The sequence below is a fragment of the Meleagris gallopavo genome, chromosome 7, assembly GCF_905368555.1.
Source record: "Meleagris gallopavo chromosome 7, MGAL_WU_HG_1.1, whole genome shotgun sequence".
NCBI lineage: Eukaryota > Metazoa > Chordata > Aves > Galliformes > Phasianidae > Meleagris > Meleagris gallopavo.
The window spans coordinates 16,275,819-16,290,427 of record NC_139410.1 but is presented as its reverse complement, the minus strand read 5'-3'; the positions used below and the strand labels follow the sequence as shown (position 1 = coordinate 16,290,427).

The following is a 14,609-nucleotide window of genomic DNA, read 5'->3' as shown; positions in this document are numbered from 1 at the left end:
TGTGATTCATATCTTACTTGGTTCTTTTTCCTTTGCAATAAAAATACAAATTACATTTCCAGTATTAAAACCCTACCCTCGATTTCCCTTTACCTACTGCTATTTCATTTTTCTTCCATAAGCACAGGCTGCAAGCATGGTCAGGAGTCCTCCTTTACTTCCCTCTTTAGATCTCATTTAACCCAGGTCCTCCCCCTGAAACAGCTCTTGCCAAAAGCTTAAGAGACCAAGATCTTAAACTTTCAGAATTGCTACACAAAGTTCATCCTTTGTGACTATCATACATTCTAATCTCCTCTTCTTCTTAATCTTGCCCTTCCCATACCTTTTGCAATTAGACCTCCTCCTAATTCGCCTCCCACCTCTACTTGTTCTTATAGTACTTACATGGGAGGATCCCTCAAAGTCCTGTGGTGCTGTTAGGGCTCCTTCCTCGTTCCTCTTTTGTTTCACTATATCCTCTGCCTCTGTACTTTCATAAGCATTTATTCAATTATAAACAGATGACTCAGAGCTCTTGCTCTAATCCAGACCTATCACTGCAGTCTGTCTCCAAGACTTCTTTTGTGAATATTCTGCTGTAAATTTAAGCCCAAAACAGTTTTCCTACTCTGCCAAAAAGATGCCTCCCACAGTTACTCAGGGCTGTATATCCATTTCCTAGGGGTGAGAGACAAAAGTTACAAAATCCTTTGCTTCAAGGTAAACACAAACTTGCCTAGTTTACCTACTCATCTTTATGAAGCTCCTATTCATCTATAATGCTGTTGCAGAGGAAATTTTTCAAAGTCTATCAGTATTGATTCTTCCTTTGTACATTCTTCTACAGACTCATTCTTCACACATCAAAAACACTAAGCCACCAAACAACACCTTGTTTCCATATTCTTTTACAGCCTAAACTGTATGCACTCAATCTATCATGAAACAACAAGAGCTCTTTTCCATTACTGATCAGCCCAGAAAGAACATGGCATTCACTGACTTTCAATTACTTTTGTGTTTCTTCCCCATGCAGATGCTAATGTTTAAAACAGCTCATCAAAACACTCAGTAAAACTGCCCTACTTATTTCTAACCAGTACTAGAATCCTTTTTGGTTTTGACCCATAAAAGGGACAGCATTTACTGGGCTAACAAAGTGCTGCCTGTAAGGGCAACTTCTACAGCCCTGTTACATGTGCCAGCTGATTTACATGTAGCTTCTTTCAGAAAGAAGCCCAGTTTTCATACCGAAGCTAGCCCAGGCATACAGGGGTGCCAACACAGACTAGGTAAGGACCTCAGCCTGGGTGCATCCACAGAGACATTACTCCTTTAATTTGTTCCAGTGCAAAATTACCTCTCACCTCCAAACAATGTCCAGAGCATTGCCATGGATGCAAGGAGCTGTCCAATTTACTCTAGGCCTCCCCACTGACATAGCCGGGCTTGCATCAACATAAGACACACCCTAGTGATGAGAATTTTGTCTCTGGAAAGTGGCTTTACATCTTCTCCTAACATTACTGGGAAGCAGTCTGTATTTCTTACCATTCCTGTTCTTCCCTATAACAGACATAGAAGGAATAGCCCTTACAAGAACTATGTGTTTGGCAAGGCAGATAGATTTGACCAAGGACTGTAGCTTCTCCACACCCGTACAAAATTATCTGCAAGGTGCTCCCTACCCTCAAGAAAGATGTATAGGAAATAAGTCATCTTAGTACCCTTCAGGCTTGCATCTTGCTTGTGCAACTTCAGCCTCTCCCAGTTTTTCATTATCTTGTGCTAATGATGCACTTTCCAGTTAATGAGGGATCCACACGAGACAATGACCAATGATCCAATTCGTCACACTACTGCTAACTTTACAGATTAATTTTTGACTAAGTCTAAGTAAAGTACTCTTGAAAGGAACACAAGGTGTTTTCTCCCGTTTTGTAGAGACAGCAGCTAAAGGAAAGGCAAAGTGACTTGCCTGCTGCAAATAATCTAACAGCTCAGTGGCAAAGCTGAGGTTGCCCATTCTCAAACCAGTGCCTCTTACAGCACTGCAGCTGCATCCGTAAACACCAACAATGGGTTTAGGAGACTCCCCAGCCTCCATCTTCCTGTCCACAGGGAGCAGAGAGAATACAACAGCCAGCTACAAAAGCAAATAAATCAGCTTAGAGCAAAGATGAGATCTTGTATGCCCTACTTCACACCCTTGCATCCAGTACACACACATTCATGTGTAGCATAAACCCTTTGACTCATGACATTTATTTACGCCCAAAGCTTTTGGTAAACAACTCTGTGATGCTGTTGTAATTCACCTGGCCTGAGCAGTTGCAGCATCCGGATCTGTCCAGCAGCCTTGGCTATCTCTTCTTCCCAGGAAAAATGGCTGTCAGTCCAAGCAGGACTTGCTTTAAATGTTGTATGTTTTAAAAAAGCATAATAGAAGACACACTCACCTAGATTTATTTAGGATGCCAACTCAAAGAATTATCTGCTGGAGAACAACGAAAAAATAGCAGTAAGTAAAGCAGATGACAAACCACTTCTACTAGCAAAATTTAAGAAAGTAGTTCAGACATGCAAATTGTTCACAAGAAAGCCAAACTTCGTTTTGGCACATCAAGAGATTTCCAGGGCTGAATTCCTGAAAGAAGCTGGCCACATTCTACCCTAGCTGCAGGGTAAAAAGTGGTTGTTTTGGAACAGTCCTACCTCAAATTCCTCCAGCTTGCAGCACTGTGCAGATGTGAGACTCTCTGCAACGCAACGTGTTCAACATGCTCTCTTCAGAAGCCTCAGCCTCACACAGCTATCTAGCAGCTAATTGCAGTCAGAACTTCTTCCCCTTTCTCCCTCCTGAGAAGCAGTTTAAGGTACGCAGGCTGTTTCCTTGTACAGACCAGGCCTTTGCAGGCAAGTCTACCAATACAGCTCCATAAGCAAATTCTTTGAAACCAAAATTGTGCTAGAATTGTTTAAATACCTCTCTTCCCTCCCTTTTAAAATTATTTACGGAGTTGCTGCTGTTTCATAACCCAAGACTCACTCCAATGAGCGTGCAGCAAGCTGACTCTGGTTGTACCAGTCAGCAGCACGTGCTCAATCCCTATCTCCAATAGCAGATCAAAACTAACATGAATATACACCCACACAGCCTACAACCATCTTTCATAGAGCACCACAAACACTCCTGCACTTCCCTCCAGGCTATCCTCACCTTGAAATTCATTCCAAGGGCCTCTGTAAATGTCAGCCAGGCACAATTTTTCATGAACCACATGAGTTTCAAAGAGAGAAATGGCACACTGTGGCAAAGCTGCTGCTGGTGCTCCTTAAAAGGCTGAGATGTGAATCACCCCTTCGGCTCCAAAGCTGTGCACAGCCCAAAACACTCACGTGTACCACAGATTATCTATCACAGAGTGATGGGTATTTTCCAGAAACGCAGGCTTTTGCATAGTGGGCTACATATCATAGTGAATATTTCCCTCAGTCCCATCTGCAATGAGATGCACGCATTACATAACTGCAGTGGGATTACCTAACCAATCACAGATTTGGCATACAGCCTTATCACACCTAGGGCTTCCGTCTGGCCTCTCACGTAAGCAGAAGTGTCTTCATCTCACAGCTTTTAACGCAAGCAGCAATGCTGAGCAGATCCAAAACCAAAGCCTTGTATAGTCTACACAGAACTGTTCTCACAGTACGCATAAGAAATTAACTAGTCAAACAACACGAAAATGAGTACATATACCTGAAAGGCAAGAGCTTGTCTTTGGCTGCATACGATATATCATCTTCTGTTCAAGGACTGAAGAGTAAGATTTGGATCCTTGAAAGCTCAGTCACAGCTTCATTGCTGGGAACTGCAGGCCAATAAGCATGGAGCTTTTAAGAATAGTGCTGCCTCATCTGTTATTAGCTGTGCCAGGAGGAGCTGCCTCCAGCCCACTATCAGCCTGCATTCATAAGGAGAGACAGTTCTGGCATCACTAGTGGAAATATGGCACAAGAACTGACAACAGAGATCAAGGAACCAGTGCAGCTTACAAGGCTCTTGAAATAAACTGGAGCACTGATGTTTGCCTGTGTCTCCTGTATGTTGTCAATATTTGCAAAGAGTTAAAATTCACCAGACCAGAAACTCAGTTCTGCAGTAGCTGTGAGTTGAGCAACATCATCAAGCTCCTCTTGGAACACTGAAGTAGAAAAATGTCTTTTCCAGAAAGAAAATCTCTTTCTTCTTCTTCTTCTTCTTTTTTAATTATTACTTAAATTACTTAAATGAAAGACACTGTAGGAGACACCTCAGTGTACATCCTCTTGTAAGGTCTCACTTATCACCATTTTCAGGATAATCCTGGTGGTGCTGGCAAGTCTGCACAGACTACTCATAAGTTATATCCCACATTGTGACTTTAGTACCTGAATGTGATGAAGGAACATCCCAAGGGTGGCAACTTATTCGAGAGGCTGAAAGTCAAACTGGGGCAGGAAAAATTACCATTCATCTCCCCCTTAACTGGGATAAGTGTTTTTGAATAATAGCTTATACTGTAAGGCAAAGAGGAAGCAACTTCAGAGAGTTACAATGATAAAATGAAGTGGAAAGAAGTGATTACTACAGTTCCTATTCTTGCAAGTTAACCACGAGTTGCTTTTCTCTTCATCGAGCCAAAAAAGCAGACACAATAATCCCAGTAGCAACTAAGACAAGAAACGGCCCTCCATTGGCACACAACCTGAACATTGCCACAAGAGGTCTGAGGCTGCAAGCATCTCTGAGCACCTGAGCAAGGCCACGCTCCTTCTCCAGTGCTCTCCTGTGCTGTGGTTACACGGCAGTGCTGGGGCACCTGAAGCCCTAAGGAACCGTGCCGCACAGCGCCTATCACTGCCCCAGGCTCCATCTAGGCAACTGGTCAGGCTCGTCAGAATGAAGCAACAGTTGCCTACAGCACAAAATACTATCCCGTCCCTCGGTTTTCAATCAGGCTCAGCTAAGGGCTTGTTAGCAGACGCATCTTTGTGAAGCAAACGGCAAAACATGTCTCAGAACGCAGACCACACGTTGCTGTCAGCAGCCCTGAAGAAGCACCTCCGTGCCACACCTCTGTGCAGGGATGCAGCATCTCCTGCGACCGAACCTCCCCGCCGCCCTCCTTTTCTCAGCCACCCAGACACCAGCACGCGGCGTTTCCACCGAGAAACGCGAGACGCAACAGAATAGCAGCGCTATGCCTTGTGACAGCTGTCCTGGGGAAAAACAAACAAACAGGGGAGCCGGAGGATGGGGAAGGCGCGGGCCGCTTACCTACGTAGCGCTTGGTAGGCACCTGTGTGCGGACAGAGCCGAGCTGAGCACCTCTCCGAGGCGCGGTACCGAGGCCCGGGAGGGTAGGAGAGCGCAGCGTAGGCCCGGCCCACGGCCCCGGGCCCCCACCCGCCGCAGGGGAAGCCCGGCCCGGCCGCCTCGCGAGGCGGCGGCGCGGCGAATGGGAGGGATCGGTCCGACAGCCGCGGGGGGAGCGCGGCCCGCAAAATGGCGGCGGCCGGGCGAAGCTCTCCGCAGCGGCGGGAGGCGGCCGGAGCTTTCCCGAGGGCGCCTCTCGACCTCGGGGCCCGGTCTAACACGCCCCCGCCGTCTACAGCTTCGCCCCGGGGCGCAGCTTCTCCCCGCTGCAGGCCTCTTGCTCCCAGGGCCGCCGGAGCGACGGCCTCTGCGGCCCTGCGCAGACTGACCGACTTTATCTGCCCTCGCAGGTCTGTCACTCCGGGTTCGGCCTTGCCGGATAGCGGGGCCGGCTCCCCGCCCGGGGCTGCCGCCTCCCGATACCGTCTGGTGCCGGGCCTCGGCGCTGTGCACGGGGGGAGGCGGAGAGCCAAATCCCTGCGGGCACCTGTAGCGCTTGGGTTATTTTTTTTGTTTTGTTTTGTTATTTGTATAATAAGGCAGAACAAAAAGCTACACAAATAGATCTGCTGTACATCAGCATGGAAACCAGTCATGATTGATTTCCTCTTTGGTACTCTCAGAAGTTTGCATCAATGTGCTGAGTTTCCTGCAGTAATTTCAACTTTTTTTTCTTTTTTTCTAAGAGGTTGTAGAACTCAGAAACAAAAGCAGCCTCATTTTCCACACGGCAGCAATTGCCTAAGGCTGGCTCAACCAGTTAACTGCTTCCTCAGTAAATCCTAAACATTGGCAATAGCCAAGGGTCTTCACAATGAAAAAGAGGATGCAGCTTTCTCGTGGTTTCCAATTTTTGATGTGGTTGAGGAGACAGTACTTGGAGCTGCCCATTTTCTAGGAACTCGGGCAGATACTGCTGTCACTAAGGCAGCAAATGCACAGTTCTGTGTCTCGCCTACCTTCTTCCATTGTTCATTTGTCCCAGACCAGCTTGTCTTGTTACACGTAGCAGATGGCTGGCAACAGGTGTCCAAACTGGAAGAAGTCAACTTGTCCAGCAGCTGCAATGCCCACAGGCAACACACTGGGTAGTTTCCCCAGCAAACTGGAAGCTTTGAGCAAAAAAGAACCACTCTTCTTCCCTTTTCAAGTAACACTCAGAGGAGACAAAACAAAGGGAAGGGGCAACTATCTTAACCCAAAAGTATTGACAACTGATATGAGTGATGTGTTGGACATGCTTTACCCATAATGGGTTCAATTTACAAGTTCTACTGTAAAAATACTTACAGAAAACTTATCAGAAACAAATCAGTATGTATTAACAATATCAGTAGTAACAACTACGTATACAGTTGTATTAAAGGAAAATAAAAATACCAGGAAAGGATTAAAAAATCCCACAAACAATGCAGACAGGTATTCAAGCATGCAGGCATTTCTCTTTCCTTTTAAATAAAAAAATTAAATGCACCAGTGCCGAATGAGATGATTTTTGTGTTACTGCATTACAAAAGCAAACTGTTAGTGCAAACCCAGACCACCATTCAGCAGCAGTGCTGACTCAGAAGTCAGCACCTACCTCCTCCCCACGTCTTGTTCCTGTTACCATCTGATCCCCCCCGTTTGGCCAACACAAAATGACCCAAAGACCAGGATGTGCAAAAGGTAGGCCAACAAACACACATTTACCACTGCAGCATGGTAACGCTATTTGGGTAACATCTACCTCCATAACTTCAGGTTGAAAGTTTTTGGGGAGAGAGATTGTTCAGAGAGACGCTTTTGTTAATTCATTTGTTGTTAAGTTTTTCTGTCACCATACAAAGATCACTCGAATGGATTTGGATTAGTTCTTGGAAATACAGAGTATAAAGGGATCTTTCAGATTTTTTGGCTTTCTGCCTAGCACTCATCCCTGTAGAAATAGCATGCCTTGGAGGGACAAGCTCTGGGAAGAAGCAAGGAAGGTTTGCCAGACTGCACTAAAGAGTCCTGATAAGAAATTATACTTCCCAATCTCCTCCTTTTAAAAGGTCACTAACAATTCAACATTCAGTAAAGTATTTAAATTATGATCACACTTCAGTACTTTTTGTTTGGCTGAATAGGCTGCTCACTGATTGCAGATAATACCCATCAGCAAGCAAGCATGATTTTTCTCTAGGGCATGAGCAGTAACGGGAAGCTGGGCTGTTTCCATCTCAGCGATCACATAAAGACTGCAGACCAGGAAAGTGTACTTTACCTGAGCCTGGCAGTTTCCTCTGGAGAACACTGAGGAATGGACACATGCAATTGTATTGTAATACGCAATACGTGATGAGATGAAAAACGAACAAACAACAACAACAACAAAAGACAACTACAGAACAGCAGACGTCACTACTTGGTTTGTTCAACACCCTCTTCCCACTCCTATAACGCCTAATCAAATCACACTGGACTTTTTATTTGAGCCACGTGTTCTCCCCTGGCCTCAAATATAGCTTTGGTTTGAGTGGAATCTCATTCTAACAGCTTGAGTTTATAATCATAAAATCATTAAGGCTGGAAAAGACCTCTGAGATCATCTAGTCCAACCATCCACTTACTACCAATATTGCCCACTAAACCATGTCCCTAAGCACTACATCTATCCTTTCCTTAAGCACCTCTAGGGACAGTGACTCTCTAGAGACTCCACCACAGCCCCTGGGCTGCCTGTTCTGATTCCTTGCCACTCTTTCTGAGAAGAAATTCTTCCTAATACTCAGCCTGAACCTCCCTGGTGCAACTCAAGGCCATTCCCTCATCCTATCACTGTCAGCTGGAGAAGCGGCTGATTCCCACCTTGCCACAACCTCCTTTCAGGTCATTGTAGAGAGCAACAAGGTTTCCCCTGAGCTTCCTCTTCTCCAAACTGAATGACCCCAGTTCCCTCAGCCTCTCTCTCTTCTTGTCAAGGCCTTTGTAAACTAAGGACAACAAAGAGGACTTGTATCCTAGGGATGCAAAGTCAGGCTTTCCAGTAGCTACAAAGTAAACTTAAGATTTAAGACTGAAAGCTGTCCATTCCCATACCGCACATTACATAGCCATGAAATGATTTCCCCTTGATTTTTGTTCTGTCTTCACCCCAATCAGATGTTTCCATGCACTTACAGGCCACTAAAGCAATGAACTCATTTTGTATGGAAAAGGTAGTGCCTGCTTTTTGACCTGGGCAGCAGCCCCAGCAGCGAGAAGCAGCCAGGAGCAGCCACTGTGAGTGTCTCCCTGCTGACCTGAAGCCTTCATCAGAGGCATTGCCCTCAGACAATAACATGTCTGGACCCACACTACACAGGAAGCTTAGCCTTCTCTGTGACAGCAGGCTTAAGATAATTTAGCTTTAAGGTCTAGCAGTGACCACATGCAGACATACCTTCGAAGACATACAACTGAGCCAATTTAGGCAGATTTTCAGGGGACCAGAAATGTATCCTCGTAGTTGATGCAAAGGCTACTTGGGTAAATTCCAAGCACTTGTTTTAAAGCTGAAAAGACTGGTGGAATACTTTAAAGAAAAGCCCACAGAAATTTATTGTGAGCAATTGCATTTTGCCAATTTATTTCTGAAAACACTGAGGTCGTTTTTGGTTTTGTTTTGTTTTTTTCCCTTTCTAGAAAGAGAGAGCACACATAGAACCCAAATGGACCCAAATTGCTAGGAGGCAGTGATAAGAAAAAACACAAAACATCTTACATGAAGAAGCTTCAAAGCAGCACTCTCAAATGCAAATTTAGAACTGGCAACTGTAAATAACTGCTAAGTAAGTATTGTCCAAAAAGTGACTTTACCAAGAATAGATACGATTACAGAAAGTGGAAGACAGCAAGAATGCTGGTAAATGCAAATGAATCAGGATGCAATGTATCTACAAATCTACAAGTACAATCTCTGTGTCATTTCCAGACAGCTGTGCACCTAGTTTTCAACAGCATGGAAAATCTGAGCATCTTACTAACAAAGTAATTATAACAATGGGTGGAGAGGCAAGCACTTCTTATGTAATCTTCCTATATTGAATTACAGGAAAAATACTTACTCAATGCTCTTTGGATATTGAGAACAAGCCAAATTTTATGTGAAAATTGGCGGTATGCCCACAGATGGCGGGCTAATTCAGGGCTTAGTTTGCTGTTTTCAAGCATCTGTCCTCTTGCAGTTGTGCTTAGGACATTCAGGGACAACTCAAAACTTATCCATATCTAGATCATCTGATCACTTGCACTGTCTCACACAGCTACTGCAAAATAAACGATAGCTTACAACATACATGTTTGAGAGGTAGTTAAGCATCAAAGGCAAACTGAGAAAAACGCATTCATAGAAAGACAACAGGCCCCAGAATTTCTTCTCTGGGAGGAGGGGGGAGTGGATCGGGGGAAATTGGTTAACAGCCTTCTGGAGGAGAATTTCCCTCACTTCTGACACTTGACAATCCCAGTCTTTGTGGTCCTGGGAACATTCTGATGCCAAGATGTAGAGAGCACCGTGCCAAGCACTAGTGCCTGTAAGCCTGAACCTGCCACCACAGAAGAGAGGAGGGTGTCAACAGGATGTTGACAGTCACATTTGGATACAAAGGAGTCCTTACATAACATTATTCCTCCTTCAGATACTTATTTATTCACTCACCTATGGTTGTGCAGCAGTACCCTTTCTTATCTGCACTGCTTATAAAAGTTTATATAAGTGGTATTTTTGTGTGGATATGTGTGCGTTGGGGTTGGTGTTGCAAAGTCCACCTCTGCTGTATCTTGCCCACATCCCACGGTCCTGCAGCTGAAACATGGGCACCTGTTACTGGCACTTCAAGCACCTATGGGTGCAAGTGTACACTTCCCAACACTGCACCTGACAGAAGGCAATAAAAAAAGCTAACAGCAAGCTTGCAGAACATCAAACCAAAGCTTCAGCAATGCGTACACATGTTTAAGCCTGGTGAAAGGAACTGACCTTGTCAGCAAGCAAAATAAGTGCTGTAAATAGTGTAATTCACCTCATTAAACAAAAAGTGAGAAATAAAAGTTCAAATTATATTGCATTTAATTTGATAGAATTCAGAAAAGCTCTAGCCAATTTCTTCTGAAATGGCAAGCATTGCTGTGTCTCCCCTTAATGTGGGAGATTCTACATGCATACACTTGGTCTCTGGTATATCAGCTTGGGGATCGACTCAGTCACAGAGAAACTTACAAGTTAACCACCCAGGCTAAAGAAAAATAACAATGAGAATATCACGTAGCAAACAAACAAATAAATCACTATTTTAACATAGCATTTTTGAGTGCTTTACATGGAAGATAATTATCAAGTCTTGTTCATTTGTTTCACATACTAGTTAGAAGCGTGCCTGCCATACACAGAGTCTTACAGTATATTTTACATTTCCATACATTCACAATGTTAACAGTAGGTGATGAAATTATTAAAAATGGGATGTACGAACTATGGTCCTATTTGATATGAGAATACTTACACACTCCTTTAGACCTGTGCGGTCTGTAATACATTCTCAGTCACTATAACACCATAAAGGTTCCATCATAACTCTTGTAAAGAGCAAAAATAACAATAATGACAAAACAGTTCTCCACATGCACACAAGCAAGTGTGAACACTGATTTGCTCAGGAAGCTGTTAAAGCAGGACGTCCTGAATAAATAAGCTCTTTCTGATATGGAATCTGCTGCACCTGTTGCTTATTCAGTGCATAATTGGTTTGGCAGGTGAAAGGAATGCAAAACTGCTGCAACACGAAAGGGGAGCTCTGGAGATATGTTAAGAATATGACCCAAATTTCTGTAAAATGTTCCTCACTTACTGAGTTCCCACTTGTGATAACACCATATCCCACCTGTACAAGCATCTGTACAAGCATAGTTTAAACGTTATCCAAAAATATGTATTGAATGTAGTGCATTATATCCCTTGGTAGAAACCCAACAGTTTATTTGTTCTCTTATTTCTTCTCTATTTCATCTCTGCCACAGCATTTTCCCTTTCCTGGTCCCCTGTCACAGCCTGTGACAGGTAAGCCGTGTCCTTGCTGAGCTCTTCAGCTACTGCAGATATTTTTCTCCCTGCTCTGTTTTCATACTTCTATTTCTGTAATTTGTAGATTCTCCCCTATATCTTTTTTCCAGATTGCATTCAGCAGTTTGTCATATCTTTTAGCTTTGTAGCCAGCATTTCATTCCTATGCTTGTGAGGATCTCATTCTGACTGTTTTCTATTTCTCTGGCTCACAATGAGAAGGAATTTCTTCTCCTAAATATTTGAGCAAATTCTTATTTTAATACTGGAATATTGTAGGGGTGGCTTCTCTACAACTACGTGCTATTGCCATTTGACTCTATCAACAAACAAAAGGCATTTGGTGCTTATTCTTAACTCCTTCTCCAGCTGTAGGTAAATACTTAGTTCAGCCCTAATAGCATGCTATTTTCAGGTTAAATTGAAACAGGGCAGAGTCACACATGTTGTTCTCTTGCATCATTTTTATGCCAATACTGGCATTTTACTTGCCTAAGAGTTGTGAAACCATGTGGGGGAATGAGGCTGTATACATCCCGAGTAAACAAGCTCCTGCCCAGCAGTCACAAAGCACACAGTGCTCCTGAAGTGATGGACCACAGCACGGAGCACGCAATCACATTCCCAACAGCAACACAACAGGAGCAGAGATTGCCAGCTGGGAACTACTCGTGCTGCCGGCAGCGTGGTGGAGACAAAACGACTCTCACTGACACAAAAATCGAGTTCTGGCGTTGTTGTTAAAGCCGCTCTCTGCAAAGAGCGAAATTTAGGCCAAGCGCGAAGTGCCACCTAGCGCCGGCCTGGCCACCGGCTGGGAGGCACAAGGAAGGGAGAAGCTGATGGAAAGACAGGAAGGTGAAACGTCCTGGTAAGGACGGCAGGGAACATCCTTGCTGTCACCTTGCTGTGCAGCATCCCCTTCCATAAGGCACACAGCCCGGTCTGTCTGGGGCACAGCACTCAGCTGGCAGCATGGCTCCTGCACTGAGCTGAATAGTTCTCAGTATGGGGAAACCGCTTGCCTGGCCCACCTGCCTGCTGCCAAACCAAACACTCATGGAGAAGGTTGCTCATCGTATCATGCACCTGCACTTGTATCAATAGTTGTTTGCAGCTTGGAAGAAACATGTCTGCAGTTTTCACCACTGCTACACCAGGGCCAGCAGTGCGTGGGGAGAATGAGCTGCAGACAGGTGTGTGGGCATCTCCTCACAGCACGCATGTCAACTTCTACCTGTAAAATCAATGATAACACGAGAAACAAGAACCCATTTGGAAAGCAGATAGATGAAGGCACAGCAGCAGCCCTGCAGCACAGCTGAGGAGAATACACTGTGTATCCAAAGGACACCAGCAGCAAGTCCCCAGCTTTCAGAAGGAGCCCAAGCTACTGGCAAGGAGGGGAAGTGAAAGCTGCTATTTTAAATGGAGAGAATGATAAAAGTGAACACTCGTCCTCATGTGACCACAGTGCCCCATCAGGAGGTCCGTGGTCCCACAAACAGAGAACACTTTTGCCTCACAGTGACGGGCTGCGGCCTGACTGCAGGGAGCAGCAGCGGTTCCTGTTGCAGTGAGGGAACCAGCAGCAAGGAGCACTGTTACCACAGCCCCTGCCTCTGCCCTGATCTCAGGGGCTGCTGGCAGACAACTCTTTGCTAATCTGCTGCACTCTTGACAAAAAAGAAAAGGGGAAAAAAAAAAAAGAAAAAAAAAAAAAAAAGGAACTGTTCCATATTCCAAATGAGGAAGGTATTTAGGCAGCTTATAACTCAGCAAGCCTGAAAAATAACTTCTATTTGAGGAAGAAAAATAAAAGAATGGTATAAACAGAGAGGAAAACATATGAAAATTAAAAAGTGACATGTTGTAATGTGGAGTAGAAAGCATGACTGCTGCATAGACAGCCTTTGTGACAGTTTTCTGATTTAGATTTGTTATGTAGCTTCTGCAGAAGCTGTACCTTAAGCCACAGATGTGTTTTAAGATTGAAGTAGCAGTTACTTACTACTTCTCTGAAGTACCACTGTCTGTCTCTTCATTGAGATGTTTTTGTTGAGTAGACACCGATACTGGACATGGGCAACATTGGCAGCAGCCATGGAACATGTTTGCTGATCTAATCCAACTGACTTCATGGCAGCCATCTTTTCCTCAAGAGCACCTCTGCACCTGGCCTGCTGCTGAAATGTAGTATGTTATGAGCCTCACTGTGAATACAGGAAGAAAAGATTACAGGACCATAACTGTTCCAAAAGACTGTGCTCTAGCTCTGTTGAAATAAACAGCCTTAGGCATCAAAAAATTAACATTTAAATATGTTATCATCAGCTATGAAAGAACAGAATGAAACTTGTAGCTTTTTTTTTTTTTTTTTTTTTTAAATTTGAAAAATTCAGATCGATTTCTCCATCCATTAGGAAGGACCTCATGCTCTGTCAGAGCTGAAGGATTTACACAGCTGTCACATTTCCTATCCAATCAAGCTGCTGCCTCATGGCCTGTGGGGCTGTAAGGCAGACAAGAAGTGTTTGGCCTCCACTGGGGGAAGTCATGAAAGGGTTGCACAGCATGGGGCTGCTGGAGAGGAAGAGTGCACCAACACGGCCGGGCTGCTGCTGGCTAGACCAAGGAAAGTTGTGCTAGAAGGCCTCCTGAACACCAGGCAGATGATGGGAAGGGGATACCAAATAAACACCTCCTGAGACATAGTGCAGCATTACTGATTTCTTTCAGTGGTTACAGAAAGATGACGAGCACCTCACAGAATTAAGCACCAACAAACTTCTCCATCCTCCTACAGCATGCACTGCCCCAAGGTGTCTTTTAGATCTGTACATGAGTTGGTGGGTACAATCTCTGTGCTGAAAGGCTTTTACTGATCCACATCAGTAACAAATTATTTGTATCACTGCAAAATCTACAGTCTGGAGACAAAGTGCCATTCTATTGCTTTTATGCTTCATCAAAGTTTAAGATCTGTATGTATGTGTGGAGAAGCTCACAGAACGAGCTGCACAGATACCACAAAAGAGTAATAAGCAACAAGGTACAGAAAAGGTTTCCGAGGCCCCTATCTGCTCCACAAAATGTTTCTTGTGACATCTCTGCAAGAAGGAGCGGAGCACAGGCACAGCTGTT

The 14,609-nt window shown here is 44.4% G+C and overlaps 1 protein-coding gene across 7 annotated transcripts in view; it reads right to left on the bottom strand.

The window, feature by feature from the left end:
* Nucleotides 1-5,912, bottom strand: part of GPR155 (G protein-coupled receptor 155) — a 29,086-nt gene extending 23,174 nt beyond the window's left edge. Inside the window, exons 1-2 of one of the 7 annotated variants that reach the window (XM_085228364.1) lie at nucleotides 5,303-5,906; nucleotides 2,442-2,479 (exon numbers count right to left, since the gene is read on the bottom strand). The gene's annotated coding sequence lies outside the window, so the exon portion shown is untranslated. Of the gene's footprint in view, nucleotides 1-387; nucleotides 2,206-2,300; nucleotides 2,402-2,441; nucleotides 2,480-5,302 lie in introns of those variants that run through there. The other 6 variants (XM_085228365.1, XR_014884454.1, XM_085228368.1 and 3 more) reach the window with 6 other exon arrangements.
* Nucleotides 5,913-14,609: the final 8,697 nt, after the last annotated feature.